Genomic DNA, 14,375 nt, shown 5'->3' with positions numbered 1-14,375 from the left:
GGGAGGCGGGAGTGACTGACGGCCTTTCTCTGGGGGCTCACTGAGGAGCGGGGCCCCGAATTCTTGGCTCCTCCAGGGCGGAGATTGGGAGGCCGCCATTTTCACTCTCCGCCTCCAAAGCTGTACGGAAAGCTCGCAGGGAACAAAAGCCCCGGAGAGCAAACCCGAGCAGATTACTTAGCCGGGAGGGGGCAAGGGCGGGGCAATTCCGCCTCCAGCAGAGACATTTGGAAACCACGGCAACAGGCCCCTCCCCAGAAGATCAGCGAGAACAGCCAGCCAAGACCAAGTTTACCGATCATTGAGAACGACAGAACTCCAGCACTAGGGGAATACTGCACATAGAATCCATGGCTTTTTTTACAATGATTCTTTAGTCTTTCAAAGTTAATTTTTTTTTAACGGTCTTTTTTTTTTTTTTTAATTTTTCTTTTTCCCTTTTTCAACCGAATTCTTACCAGTCCCTTTTTAAAAAACATTTTTATTTTTCATTTTTAGAGTCATATTCTATCCCTTCATCGTAGTTACCCCTATTTTTGGCATATATATATAAGTTGTTCTCTTTAAAGTTCTGAGATAGTTTCTTCTAACAGATCAAAATATTCCCTAAATCTCTAGTGTATGATTTTGTTCTACTCTCCTGCCTGATCACATTCTCTCCCCCCACTTTTTTTTAAATCCTCTCCTTTCTTTTTTCAAACAGCTTCTTATCAATTCCTTTTATAAAATTTTTTTATAATTTTCATCTTTAGTCATATTCCATCCCTTCATCATATCAACCCTTATTTTTGTACATATATATTTTTTCTTCCTTTAAAATTTTGGGAGGCACTTTCTTCTAACAGACCAAAATACACCCAAAATCTAGTGTGCGGCACTGATCTATGCACCAGCCTGATCATATTCTGTTTTTTTTGGTTTTGTTCTGTTTTTGTTTTTATCTTTTTCTTTTTTCTTTCTTTCCCTTTCTTTTCCCCCGGCTTCAGGTCTTTTCTGATTTCTTTAGAGTATATTTTCTGGGGACATTGTTACCCTGTTAGCATTTTGTTCTCTCATTAATCTGTTCTCCTCTGGACAAAATGACAAGATGGAAAAAATCACCTCAACAAAAAGAACAAGAGGTAGTACCGACTGCCAGGGACCTACTCAATATGGACATTAGTACAATGTCGAATCTAGAGTTCAGAATCATCACTTTAAAGATACTAGCTGGGCTTAAAAAAAGCATGGAAGTTATTAGAAAAACCTTTTCTGGAGAAATAAAAGAACTAAAATCTAACCAAGTCAAAATCAAAAAGGCTATAAATGAGGTGCAATAAAAAATGGGGGCACTAACTGTTAGGATAAATGAGGCAGGAGAGAGAATCAGTGATGTAGAAGACCAAATGATGGAAAATAAAGCAGCTGAGAAAAAGAGAGATAAACAACTATTGGATCACGAGGGCAGAATTCGAGAGATAAGCGATACCGTAAGATGAAACAACATTAGAATAATTGGGATCCCAGAAGAAGAAGAAAGAGAGAGAGGGGCAGAGGTATATTGGAGCAAATTATAGCAGAGAACTTCCCTAATTTGGGGAAGGAAACAGGCATCAAAATCCAGGAAGCACAGAGAACCCCCCTCAAAATCAATAAAAATAGGTCAACACCCTGACATCTAATAGTAAAACTTACGAGTCTCAGAGACAAAGAGAAAATCCTGAAAGCAGCTTGGGAGAAGAGGTATGTAACCTACAATGGTAGAAACTTTAGATTGGCAACAGACCTATCCACAGAGACCTGGCAGGCCAGAAAGGACTGGCATGATATATTCAGAGCACAAATGAGAAAAATATGCAGCCAAGAATACTATATCCAGCTAGGCTGTCATTGAAAATAGAAGGAGAGATGAAAAGCTTCCAGGACAAACAAAAACTAAAGGAATTTGCAAACACAAAACCAGCCCTACAAGAAATATTGAAAGGGGTCCTCTAAGCAAAGAGAGAACCTAAAAGTAACAGACCAGAAAGGAATAGAGACAATATACAGTAACAGTCACCTTACAGGCAATACAATGGCACTAAATTCCTATCTTTCAATAGTTACCCTGAATGTCAATGGGCTAAATGCCCCAATCAAAAGACACAGGCTATCAGATTGGATTAAAAAACAAGACCCATCGATATGCTGTCTGCAAGAGACTCATTTTAGACCCAAAGACACCCCAGATTGAAAGTGAGGGGGTGGAAAACCATTTACCATGCTAATGGACACCAAAAGAAAGCTGGGTGGCAATCCTTATATCAGACAAATTAGATTTTAAACCAAAGACTATAATAAGAGATGAGGAAGGACACTATATCATACTTAAAGGGTCTATCCAACAAGAAGATCTAACAATTGTAAATATCTATGCCCCTAACATGGGAGCAGCCAATTATATAAGCCAATTAATAACAAAAGCAAAGAAACACATTGACAACAATACAATAATAGTGGAGGACTTTAACACCCCCCTCACTGAAATGGACAGATCATCTAAGCAAAAGATCAACAAGGAAATAAAGACTCTAAATGACACACTGGACCAAATGGACTTCACAGACATATTCAGAACATGCCATCCCAAAACAACGGAATACACATTCTTCTCTAGTGCCCATGGGACATTCTCCAGAATCTATCACATCCTAGGTCATAAATCAGGTCTCAACTGGTACCAAAAGATTGGGATCATTCCCTGCCTATTTTCAGACCACAATGCTTTGAAACTAGAACTCAATCACAAGAGGAAAGTTGGAAAGAACTCAAATACATGGAGGCTAAAGAGCATCCTACTAAAGAATGAATGGGTCAACCAGGAAATTAAAGAAGAATTAAAAAAATTTGTGGAAACCAATGAAATGAAAACACAACTGTTCAAAATCTTTGGGATGCAGCAAAGGCAGTCCTAAGAGGAAAGTATATAGCAATACAAGCCTTTCTCAAGAAACAAGAAAGGTCTCAAATACACAACCTAACCCTACACCTAAAGGAGCTGGAGAAAGAACAGCAAATAAAGCCTAAACCCAGCAGGAGAAGAGAAATCATAAAGATCAGAGCAGAAATCAATGAAATAGAAACCAAAAGAACAGTAGAACAGATCAATTAAACTAGGAGCTGGTTCTTTGAAAGAATTAACAAGATTGATAAACCCCTGGCCAGACTTATCAAAAAGAAAAGAGAAAGGACACAAATAAATAAAATCATGAATGAAAGAGGAGAGATCACAACCAACACCAAAGAAATACAATTATAAGAACATATTATGAGCAACTCTATGCCAGCAAATTAGATAATCTGGAAGAAATGGATGCATTCCTAGAGATGTATCAACTACCAAAACTGAACCAGGAAGAAATAGAAAACCTGAACAGACCTATAACCACTAAGGAAATGGAAGCAGTCATCAAAAATCTCCCAACAAACAAAAGCCCAGGGCCAGATGGCTTCCCAGGGGAATTCTACCAAACTTTTAAAGAATTAATACCTATTCTTCTGAAACTTCCAAAACATAGAAATGGAAGGAAAACTTCCATACTCATGAGGCCACCATTACCTTGGTCCCCAAACCAGACAAAGACCCCATCAAAAAGGAGAATTACAGACCAATATCCTTGATGAACATGGATGCAAAAATTCTCACCGAAATACTAGCCAATAGGATCCAACAGTACATTAAAAGGATTATTCACCATGACCAAGTGGGATTTATCCCTGGGCTGCAAGGTTGGTTCAACATCCGCAAATCAATCAACGTGATACAATACATTAACAAAAGAAAGAACAAGAATCATATGATCCTCTCAATGGATGCAGAAAAAGCATTTGACAAAGTACAGCATCCTTTCTTGATTAAAACTCTTCAGAGTATAGGGATAGAGGGTACATACCTCAATATCATAAAAGCCATCTGTGAAAAACCTACAGTGAATATCATTCTCAAGGGGAAAAAACTGAGAGTTTTCCCCCTAAGGTCAGGAACGCAGCAGGGATGTCCACTATCACCACTGCTATTCAACATAGTATTAGAAGTCCTAGCCACAGCAATCAGACAACAAAAAGAAATAAAAGGCATCCAAATTAGCAAAGAAGAAGTCAAACTTTCACTCTTTGCAGATGATATGATACTTTATGTGGAAAACCCAAAAGACTCCACCCCAAAGCTGCTAGAACTCATACAGGAATTCAGTAAAGTGGCAGGATATAAAATCAATGCACAGAAATCAGTGGCATTCCTATACACCAACAACAAGACAGAAGGAAGATAAATTAAGGAGTCAATCCCATTTACAATTGCACCCAAAACCATAAGATACCTAGGAATAAATCTAACCAAAGAGGCAAAGGATCTGTACTCAGAAAACTATAAAATACTCATGAAAGAAATTGAGGAAGACACAAAGAAATGGAAAAACGTTCCATGCTCATGGATTGGAAGAACAAATATTGTGAGCATGTCAGTGCTACCTAGAGCAATCTACACATTCAATGCAATCCCTATCAAAATACCATCCACTTTTTTCAAAGAAATGGAACAAATAATCCTAAAATTTGTATGGAACCAGAAAAGACTCCGAATAGCCAGAGGAATGTTGAAAAAGAAAAGCAAAGCTGGCAGCATCACAATTCTGGACTTCAAGCTCTATTACAAAGCTGCCATCATCAAGACAGTATGGTACTGGCACAAAAACAGACACATAGATCAATGGAACAGAATAGAGAGCCCAGAAAGGGACCCTCAACTCTATGGTCAACTAATCTTTGACAAAGCAGGAAAGAATGTCCAATGGAAAAAAGACAGTCTCTTCAACAAATGGTGTTGGGAAAATTGGGCAGCCACATGCAGAAGAATGAAACTGGACCATTTCCTTACACCACACACAAAAATAGACTCAAAATGGTTGAAAGACCTAAATGTGAGACAGGAGTCCATCAAAATCCTAAAGGAGAACAGAGGCAGCAACCTCTTCGACCTCAGCTGCAGCAACTTCTTCCTAGAAACATCGCCAAAGGCAAGGGAAGCAAGGGCAAAAATGAACTATTGGCACTTCATCAAGATAAGAAGCTTTTGCACAGCAAAAGAAACAGTCAACAAAACCAAAAGACAACCGACAGAATGGGAGAAGATATTTGCAAATGACATATCAGATAAAGGGCTAGTATCCAAAATCTATAAAGAACTTATCAAACTCAACACCCAAAGAACAGAGAATCCAATCAAGAAAAGGGCAGAAGACATGAACAGACATTTTTCCAAAGAAGACATCCAAATGGCCAACAGACACATGAAAAAGTGCTCAACATCGCTCAGCATCAGGGAAATCCAAATCAAAACCTCAATGAGATACCACCTCACACCAGTCAGAATGGCTAAAATTAACAAGTCAGGGAACGACAGATGTTGGTGGGGATGCAGAGAAAGGGGAACCCTCCTACACTGTTGGTGGGAATGCAAGCTGGTGCAACCACTCTGGAAAACAGTATGGAGGTTCCTCAAAAAGTTGAAAATAGAGCTACCATACGATCCAGCAATTGCACTACTGGGTATTTACCCCAAAGATACAAATGTGGGGATCCAAAGGGGTACGTGCACCCTGATGTTTATAGCAGCAATGTCCACAATAGCCAAACTGTGGAAAGAGCCAAGATGTCCATCAATGATGAATGGATAAAGAAGATGTGGTATATATATATAATGGAATATTATGCAGCCATCAAAAGGAATGAGATCTTGCCATTTGCAAAGACATGGATGGAACTGGAGGGTGTTATGCTGAGCGAAATAAGTCAATCAGAGAAAGACATGTATCATATGACCTCACTGATATGAGGAATTCTTAATCTCAGGAAACAAACTGAGGGTTGCTGGAGTGGTGGGTGGGGTGGGAGGGATGGGGAGGCCAGGTGATGGACACTGGGGAGGGTATGTGCAATGGTCAGCACTGTGAATTGTGCAAGACTGTTGAATTACAGATCTGTACCTCTGAAACAAATAATGCAATATATGTTAAGAAAAAAAAAAAGAAGATAGCAGGAGGGGAAGAATGAAGGGGGGGAAATCGGAGGGGTAGACGAACCATGAGAGACGATGGACTCTGAAAAACAAACTGAGGGTTCTAGAGGGGAGGGGGGTGGGAGGATGGGTTAGCCTGGTGATGGGTATTAAAGAGGGCACATTCTGCATGGAGCACTGGGTGTTAGGCACAAACAATGAATCATGGAACACTACATCAAAAACTAATGATGTAATGTATGGTGATTAACATAACAATAAAAAAATGTTGAACCTACAGAAAAGTTGAAAAAGTAATAGAATCCTGATAATCTTCACCAGACTGAATGATTTTTTTTTTTTTTAACATTTTGCCACTTTTGTGTACATGGGTACATGTGTGCACGGGCACACACACACACACACATGCACACACACATCTATGTCCCTTGATTTGGATTTGTCTGAATTTTTTCCTCATGATAAGATTCAGGCTAAATGCTTTTGGCAAGACTGCAGCACAGCAGACATTGCAAAGCTTGTAGATGAGATAGGAAGGTGACAATTGTCCCTTTTTATAAAAGTAAAGAACAGGGAGGAGGTCATCCCTCAGGTCAGATGACCGTTGCATGTTTGGGGAGGGGCTTAGAGAGTTAGTCACTTGGGGACTTAGTGAATAAGAAGGCTGAGACAGGTCTATGGCCATACCACCCTGAACACACCCGATCTCGCCTGTTCTCGGAAGCAAAGAAGAGTTGGGCCTGGTTAGTACTCGGATGGGAGAAAGCAGAGACAGAAAGAGGATGGCTCTTGCCAAGTGGTGCACTTAAATATTCCAATATTCTTGAATCTAATCCACACGCATCATTAATTCACGAAAGTGTCCCCCTCCTACCTAAGACAAAATCTATGATGCTATCCCTAACATACCACTCACAAATCCTAGATTGACCTTCCAAAATTTGCTTTTTCCCTACAAGGGTATTCTTCATAGTTGTGGGGAGGGAATCACAGTATGATTTGCTGTAGGCCTTTACTGAACTAAAGTCAGCTCAAAACTTTGTTTTATTTTCCTTATTTTTAAAACGACGATTCTCTAGGGGCAGGAAGCAGGGCATTACTTAGGAGGAGAGTTGAGAAGTGTTCCTTAGGTGTACATCTGAAGAAACCATGACTGAAATCTTTCAAGAGGAGATGAAACCAAGAGGAGATTGGGGCCATATGCCTTAAGTCCTAGTTTCCAGGAAATGCTCTAAACAATAGATTGTTCTCCTTAAAATAAAAATTAAAAAATAAGTGACAGAAAACTAAATGATATGCTTCAGACAACCTTCCAGAATTATCTAGTTACTTTTCTTCTTCTAAACTTTTCTATCCTAGGGAATATCACCTCTGTGGCCAAGATGTTAGAAAATCGATAAAAAAAAATACTGACAGTACTGGCAAACAGCGATCACGTGAGTACAGGGTGGACGGAAGGTCCCGGGACCCACTCTCAAGCTGTGTCTGAGTCTCTGAGCCAGATCAGAGGACACAATGGTAGCTCCTAGGATTTTTTCCTCCAGGTGGTTCCACTGTAGGCCATTGGCAAATGGATGTGACAATAATTGGGCCACCTCTGGGGGTGCTCCAGGACCCAGGATCTCCTCTCTCGTATAGCATAGGAGTAGGAGACGCATTAGCGAATTCACTGAAAAGATTGAGTTGCTACTTTCTGTTGTCAATGGCTTCTTGAGGGTCACGGCTGAGGTCACGGGAAAAGTGGCACGTTGGCTGTGAATTTATTACTGGTAATTTCCATCCCTGTCTGCCTGTGGCCTCCACTGGCAGGTGACTCATGGGTAAGTCCAAAAGAAGTTCGGCCTCGGGATGCTCTGGTGGGGTTGGCATGATGTGAAATGAGCTGCGCACCCCCCAGTACCATCCTTATCAGTAGCTGCGATAAAGCAGCATCTGCCCCCACAAAAAGTCAAGGGCGAAGGTCATCTGGCATTCCAAGGGAACTCTCCACTGCAGGGAGCCTTCTAATTGGCTAGTATTGATCGGTAAATTGTGTCCCTGCTGTGATTAATTCTGGCCCCCCCAAACTCCCGCAGCATGAGCGTGATAGGTCAAGGTTTGGGGCCTCTAAGCATCCTTTACAAATGGAGCTCAGGACCTTAAAGGTGCGAGTGAAAGGTTGCAGCTTGTTAACTCTCTCCCGGCTGCTAGTGCGAAGCCAGGAAGCCAGTTTCATTCAGCCTGCTCTCCCTAATAGAGGCTTAATGGGATGCTAATGTGAGGAACAGGAGTTATCAGATGGCTTGTATGATTTATGATGGATTTATTACCACTCTGAGTTCCCTTGATGTTCAGTGCATCCTTTGCCCATCCATCCCTGTTATTGGCCTTAGCAAATGGTTTCATAATTAATTAATTTTTTTCCTGAAGGGGGTTAAATTATTTTTGCCCTGCTGCTTTTCCTCCATATTTAATTCCCAAGGGAGGATCCTTCTCTGTGTGCCTATCAAAGATGGAATATTCTAACTAACAGCTGTTCTCTCCAGTCTCCTCTCTTTCCTACCTACCCTGCCAGCCAAGGCCTAGGCCCTTCTTTCTAGAATAGGGGTTCTCAAATTTGATTTTTCGCTGGAATTATCTGGGAGAGCTTAGGCCTGGATCCTGTTTCTAGAGATTCTGATTTAATTGTTCTGGGGGTACTGCCTTGGTATTCGGAGTTTGAAAAGCTCCCCAGGAGATTCTAATGTGTAGTCACTGATGGGAACCATTGAAGTAGTATCTAAATTCTTCTTAACTGCTACCTCCCCCATGATGTCTTTTCCATGTTTACCAGTGGACATGATCTCTCATCCCCTGGAATCCATATAACACTTTGTTTATGTCCTTGGAATCTATATAGTACTTTGTATATTTCCACTGACAGCTTCCTTACAGTTTACCTGTTTGTGAACTTGTCTTCTAGCCACTATTCAACCCTGAGCTTCCCGTGGGCAGGGACTGTGCCTGAGTTATCTTCGTGCTCCTTGCATGGAGCCGGAACTCAGTAAATACTTGTTGAGCAGAGTTTTACCAGTGACCGCACTCTCTGGGAAATGGGCCCCTGGCCCTCAGTCTCGCAGACATCTCAGGCCATGTGAAGGGATTCTGTCTTATGACCATGAAGATAGATTTTCCCTGCCAGTGTGTCCCTGCTGCCTCTTACCAGTCCTTCTCACCAGGATGGTTACATGTCCTGGTTTGCTGGGGACAGTCACTGTGTATGCCCTTGGTCCCAGCATCATTGTGAATAGCACCTTCTTTCACTTTCAGAGGTGTTCCGGTGTGGATGACAAATTATATGGTTCCCCTACTTCTCACCCTCCCTCTGCCCTCCTTCCTCAAGTCAGCCTAGAAAAGACAAACTTCTTCGGGGCTTAGACCTTCTTTACTTGGGAAACTTAAGTAAGCTTCAGAAAGGTCTGTACTGATACTGTATAACTTCATGTATAAAAAAAATGGTAAAACAAACAAAACTCATCCCCAGCGTTAGAAGTCAGGATAGTGGTTTTCTTTGGGGTCTTCCAATGCCTGGGCTGGGACACACGGGGCACTCCTGGGATGCTGGAAATATTCTGCTTCTTTAGCTGAGTGTTGGTTACACCGGTATGTTCATTTGTGAAAATTCATCACATGGCAACATTTACCCATTTTCTGTATGCATGTTATACCTCCATAAAAAATTTTTTTAAAGGGAAGGCTAAATTATAATTAGTACAGAACTGCAAAAAATCAATACTTATCCTTATTAATTAATACAATCGCCTTGATTGAAGAATTTTTGTCAAGCACCCGCCAAGTGCTGCAATATACAGAGCAGCCAAGAAATCTGGTGTCTCTCTTCTTGGAGACATGTGCTGTTCTTGTTTTATTAAGAAAATGTATGTTGCCGGGGTGCCTGGGTGGCTCAGTTGGTTAAGCGACTGCCTTCGGCTCAGGTCATGATCCTGGAGTCCCGGGATCGAGTCCCGCATCGGGCTCCCTGCTTGGCAGGGGGTCTGCTTCTCCCTCTGACCCTCCCCCCTCTCATGCTTTCTGTCTCCCATTCTCTCTCTCAGATAAATAAATAAAATCTTAAAAAAAAAAAAAAAAGAAAATGTATGTTGCCAATCACCAAATACAATGCAGTCTTGTTTATTATATAATTCTTCCAATGACTCTACGACCTAGGTGGGTGGTTTCTCATATTACAGATGAGAAAGCTGTCACAGAGCTGATGAAAAGTGGACTGAGTTTACATGCAGGTTGAACTTACTCATAGTAAATTGAAAAATCAGCAGGATTTTCAGCTGTCTTGATGACAGAAGCAGATTAAATGTATGGCCTATCTTATTGATTGGGCAGAAATCAAGTAAGAAAGCTTAAAACAAGACAAAATTAAACTACAACCAGAACATAAACAATTTTGTGGCTTTAAGTAGAAAAGACCACAGACTCAGTAGCTGAATTGAGATTAAAATCGATAGTTTTTGTGTTTCCAGAAGGTATTATAAAATTCCAGGCACCATGAGGATCTCAGTCTCAGAGTAAGAGAATTTGCCGAGGGTTCAACACAAGCCCTGTCTGTGTTTGAGCCCCGTTCTCCTCGCCCAGGGCAGAGGTGGAGCAGCATGGAACCTTCCCAGAGAGTCCTTAATGACTGTCCCCATCTCCTTTCCATTCTACTCCCACTAAGCACGACCAAGAGAAATGTCTTGCCTTTTTGGATGTAGCTGACGTGGGCAAATTAAGTGAATTAATTTTCATTATTACAGGTAATAAATAAATCTTGTGGTGAAATAAATCATATATGTAATACTGGACTAAAAAAATGTGGCTCAAAACACACAAAGGTGAGTAAAAACAGAAACTAACAAAAACAGAGAATGTCAGAGAGTTATCTATTCGAACAAAAATAAAACAGCAAAATCCTCTGGTACCGTACTGGAGTGAGTTTTAGCTACTCATGCTATGTTAGCTGTTGATGAAATGTCATTGAGTTAAAATAAAATAAGTCTGTAGTCCCAGATAACACTCTACAAGATCAAATAATGTTAGGCCACTATACCCAGTTATATGAAGAAATAACTCATAGCAATGTACCAATATGTCAAGATTTTTCACGGGAAGCGATATGAAAACTAGCTGGATGGTGTCAGGCTTGTTTAAAAGCTCATTTGCTCCCCTTCGTCACTGTCCTTTCACCTTTCTATGTCATATATCCTGGTCTCTTGTCGATTTGGTTGTCAAAGTACCAGCTTAATAGTGCTGCTCCCTCCACAGAGATGTGTTAAATGTAAAGATGGCCAAGTTCCCTGCCGAAAGGGAAATGCAAAGGGCTGGAGCCAGCTGAAGTCATGAGATATCCGGTGACAATAAGACTGTGTCATTTTATGACACGTCTCCCCGAGGTACCAATGAACTTTACACAGTTTTTTTCCTGCTTTATTATTCTGACATCCTGGGGAAAAAAGAGAGAGAGAGAGGACGAGGAAAGACATTTCCATTCTACACAAAGGAAGGTTGGGCTCAAAGAAGTTAAATGAATTGCTCTGGATCGCTTTAGTTTTTGGGATTTCCTGGTTTCCGTAAACAACCACCAATCTGCCTGCACCTCTCACACATGCAAGCACACCTCTCTCCACAACCCCACGGCACTCTGCGCTCAGAGGAGCGGAGTTCATGTCTGTGATGGCTGTGGGGCGTCTGAGGTCAAGGAGGACGCTCAGAGCTTCCCGCCACCTGAAATGCCTCACAACACAGATCATGCACACCATCCCTTCCTGGTTCCGTGAGACAAGTGTTTGTTTCATTAAACTCAACCTGTTTGGGGTCCTTTTCCACCTCCTGAGATTTCACATCTACAAGATCCAGTTAGCGTACCCAAGTCATAGGAGGCTGTCCAACAAGACGACTCATTTTCCAGCTTTTGAGTCGAAAGACCTGAGTTGAACTTCTAGTTCTGCCCACTTCACTGAAGAGAAGATCTGTGTCTGTCTTATTCTGTCAAATGGTCAAGTTGAGTAACCTCTTGTGGCTTCCGATTTCTTATCTAAGGGGTATTTTGGAGAACTGATTTTATTTTTTTAAGGGCTGACTAATTTTAAACAGTCTAACACAGGAGTTGTCCAAGTGTAGTGTAGTGTGCGTGCTATCGATTTATGGAAATAAAATTTTACTAGAACACTATCATGCCCATTCATTTAAGGCTATCGTTTGTTTATCGTCTACCCTTGCTTTTTTGCTACAATGTCAGAGTTGAATAGTTGCTGCACACAATAGGATGAACTATGGGTTAGTTGCTTAATCTGTTTTGATTTTTAGGTTGGTTCTTACTCCTTATTAGGTGCTCCCAATTGGTCATTCTCTGGTCATTCTATCCTTCCCTAGGAAGGGACTGACTACACTTTCTTTTAGTAGTGGTTTCCTAGAGAGTTTTGACTTCACTTTGGGAACTTCTACATCTTCATAATAATGGGAAGTTCCTCTGCAGTGGATGGGGTTTGCATGGACTGGGAACAGGAGTGAGTGGGAAAAGCTGTATTTCCTACTTCTTGAGTGGGCTCAGTGAGGGGCCATCACAGACATCACTTTAGCCTCTTAGCTCTATGTATTTTTTTGGTCAAAGTTTCCATAATTTGATTTTTAGTAATGAAATCTTTAAACAGAAACAGTTTTTTTTTTTTTAAAGGAGGGGTATGTGGTATCAGGAACAAGTCTAAATTTTTTCCCCCAAATTTCAACATTGCTTAAAAAAAAGAAAAGGGGCAGCTGGGTGGCTTAGTCAATTAAACATCTGACTTATGATTTTGGCTTAGGTCACGATCTCTGGGTTGTGAGATCAAGCCCCGTGTCGGGCTCCAAGTTGAGCGGGGAGTCTGCTTGAGATTCTTTCTCTCCCTCTCCTTCCCACCACCACTCACGCTCTTTCTCTTTGGACAAAAACGAAAAGAAAAAGAAAAAGAAAAAAAGGCCATTCATGATTACTTTGTGAGAACAATACAGTAAAAAGAGGCCTGCTTTGGGAAGTCAGAAAATCTGGGTCCAAGTCAAAGTTCATCTTGGTTTTATTATGTTGGGCAAGTCACTTAGTTTCTGATTATCATTTGCTTCATAAAGAAATAGGGATAATAATAATAATATTTGTTTCACTGCATGGTTTTGAAGCATAAAAGAGAATGCAGTAGAAAGCTTTGTAAACTATAAAGCCATCTATAAATGTGACCCATATATATAACAAGGTCTGTTCCAGGGTTTCTTATTACTTTCCTTTGGTTTATGTTTTTCTATTTATATCAAACTCACAGTTTTAATTATGGATGTTTTACAAAAGGGTCTGGTATCTGACAGGATTAATGCCTAAGAATGTGTTTTGCTAGTTTTTCCTGTTTAGAGTTTTGAGCCGTCGTTATAAGGTAATGCACCAAGCTTGGGAATTAGTGCCAATTTTAACGACTTCTAAGAAGAGTCCTGTTGCAGTTTTGGATAGAATTATTTTAATAATTTAAGGTTAAGAAGTCTTGGCATCTTTATGTTGAATTTTTCCATCTAGTAAAAATGTAACTCTTCTTATTATTAAAACCTCTCAATGAAGGTTTTAAAAAATTTAATCCATTTCTCACTGAATTTGTAGGTATTTTATATTTGTTTCTATTGGAATAGCTTCTTTTCTGTTTTATCATCTCTGGTTATTGGGAATACATAAGGAATACTATTCCTTTTTTGGTATTTCTCTTATTCCAAGCCATTTTATGGCTCTTCATTAATTAAGAACACTTTTAACTAATTTATTTGGTTTTCCCAGTTACATACTTCTGTGATTTTCGAGTACATCATTATCTTTTTTATTTTTTTAATTTATTTATTTTATTCTTATGTTAATCCCCATACATTACATCATTAGTTTTAGATGAAGTGTTACATGATTCATTGTTTGTGCGTAACACCCAGTGCTCCATGCAGAATGTGCCCTCCTCAGTACCCACCACCAGGCTAACCCATCCTCCCACCCCCCTCCCCTCTAGAACCCTGTTTGTTTTTCAGAGTCCATCATCTCTCATGGTTCGTCTCCCCCTCCGATTTCCCCTGCTTCATTCTTCCCCTCCCGCTACCTTCTTCTTCTTCTTTTTTTTTTCTTAACATATATTGCATTATTTGTTTCAGAGGTACAGATCTGTAATTCAACAGTCTTGCACAATTCACAGCGCTTACCAGAGCACATACCCTCCCCAGTGTCTATCACCCAGTCACCCCATCCCTCCCACCCCACCCCCCACTCCAGCAACCCTCAGTTTGTTTCCTGCAATTAAGAATTCCTCATATCAGTGAGATCATATGATACATGTCT

At 40.6% G+C, this 14,375-nt stretch overlaps 1 long non-coding RNA gene across 1 annotated transcript in view; it reads left to right on the top strand.

The window, feature by feature from the left end:
* LOC135363915 (uncharacterized) overlaps positions 1-13,979 on the top strand; it is a 162,243-nt gene extending 148,264 nt beyond the window's left edge. Inside the window, exon 3 of the long non-coding RNA XR_010410278.1 lies at positions 7,394-13,979. This is a non-coding gene — a long non-coding RNA (uncharacterized LOC135363915). The remainder of the gene's footprint in view (positions 1-7,393) is intronic.
* Positions 13,980-14,375: the final 396 nt, after the last annotated feature.

The sequence above is a fragment of the Mirounga angustirostris genome, unplaced genomic scaffold, assembly GCF_029215605.1.
Source record: "Mirounga angustirostris isolate CCGP_5_RB_7025 unplaced genomic scaffold, mMirAng1.0.hap1 SCAF_3, whole genome shotgun sequence".
In the NCBI taxonomy this organism is placed as follows: domain Eukaryota; kingdom Metazoa; phylum Chordata; class Mammalia; order Carnivora; family Phocidae; genus Mirounga; species Mirounga angustirostris.
Note: the sequence above shows the minus strand (reverse complement) of the source record. Positions and strands in the feature narration are given on the sequence as shown.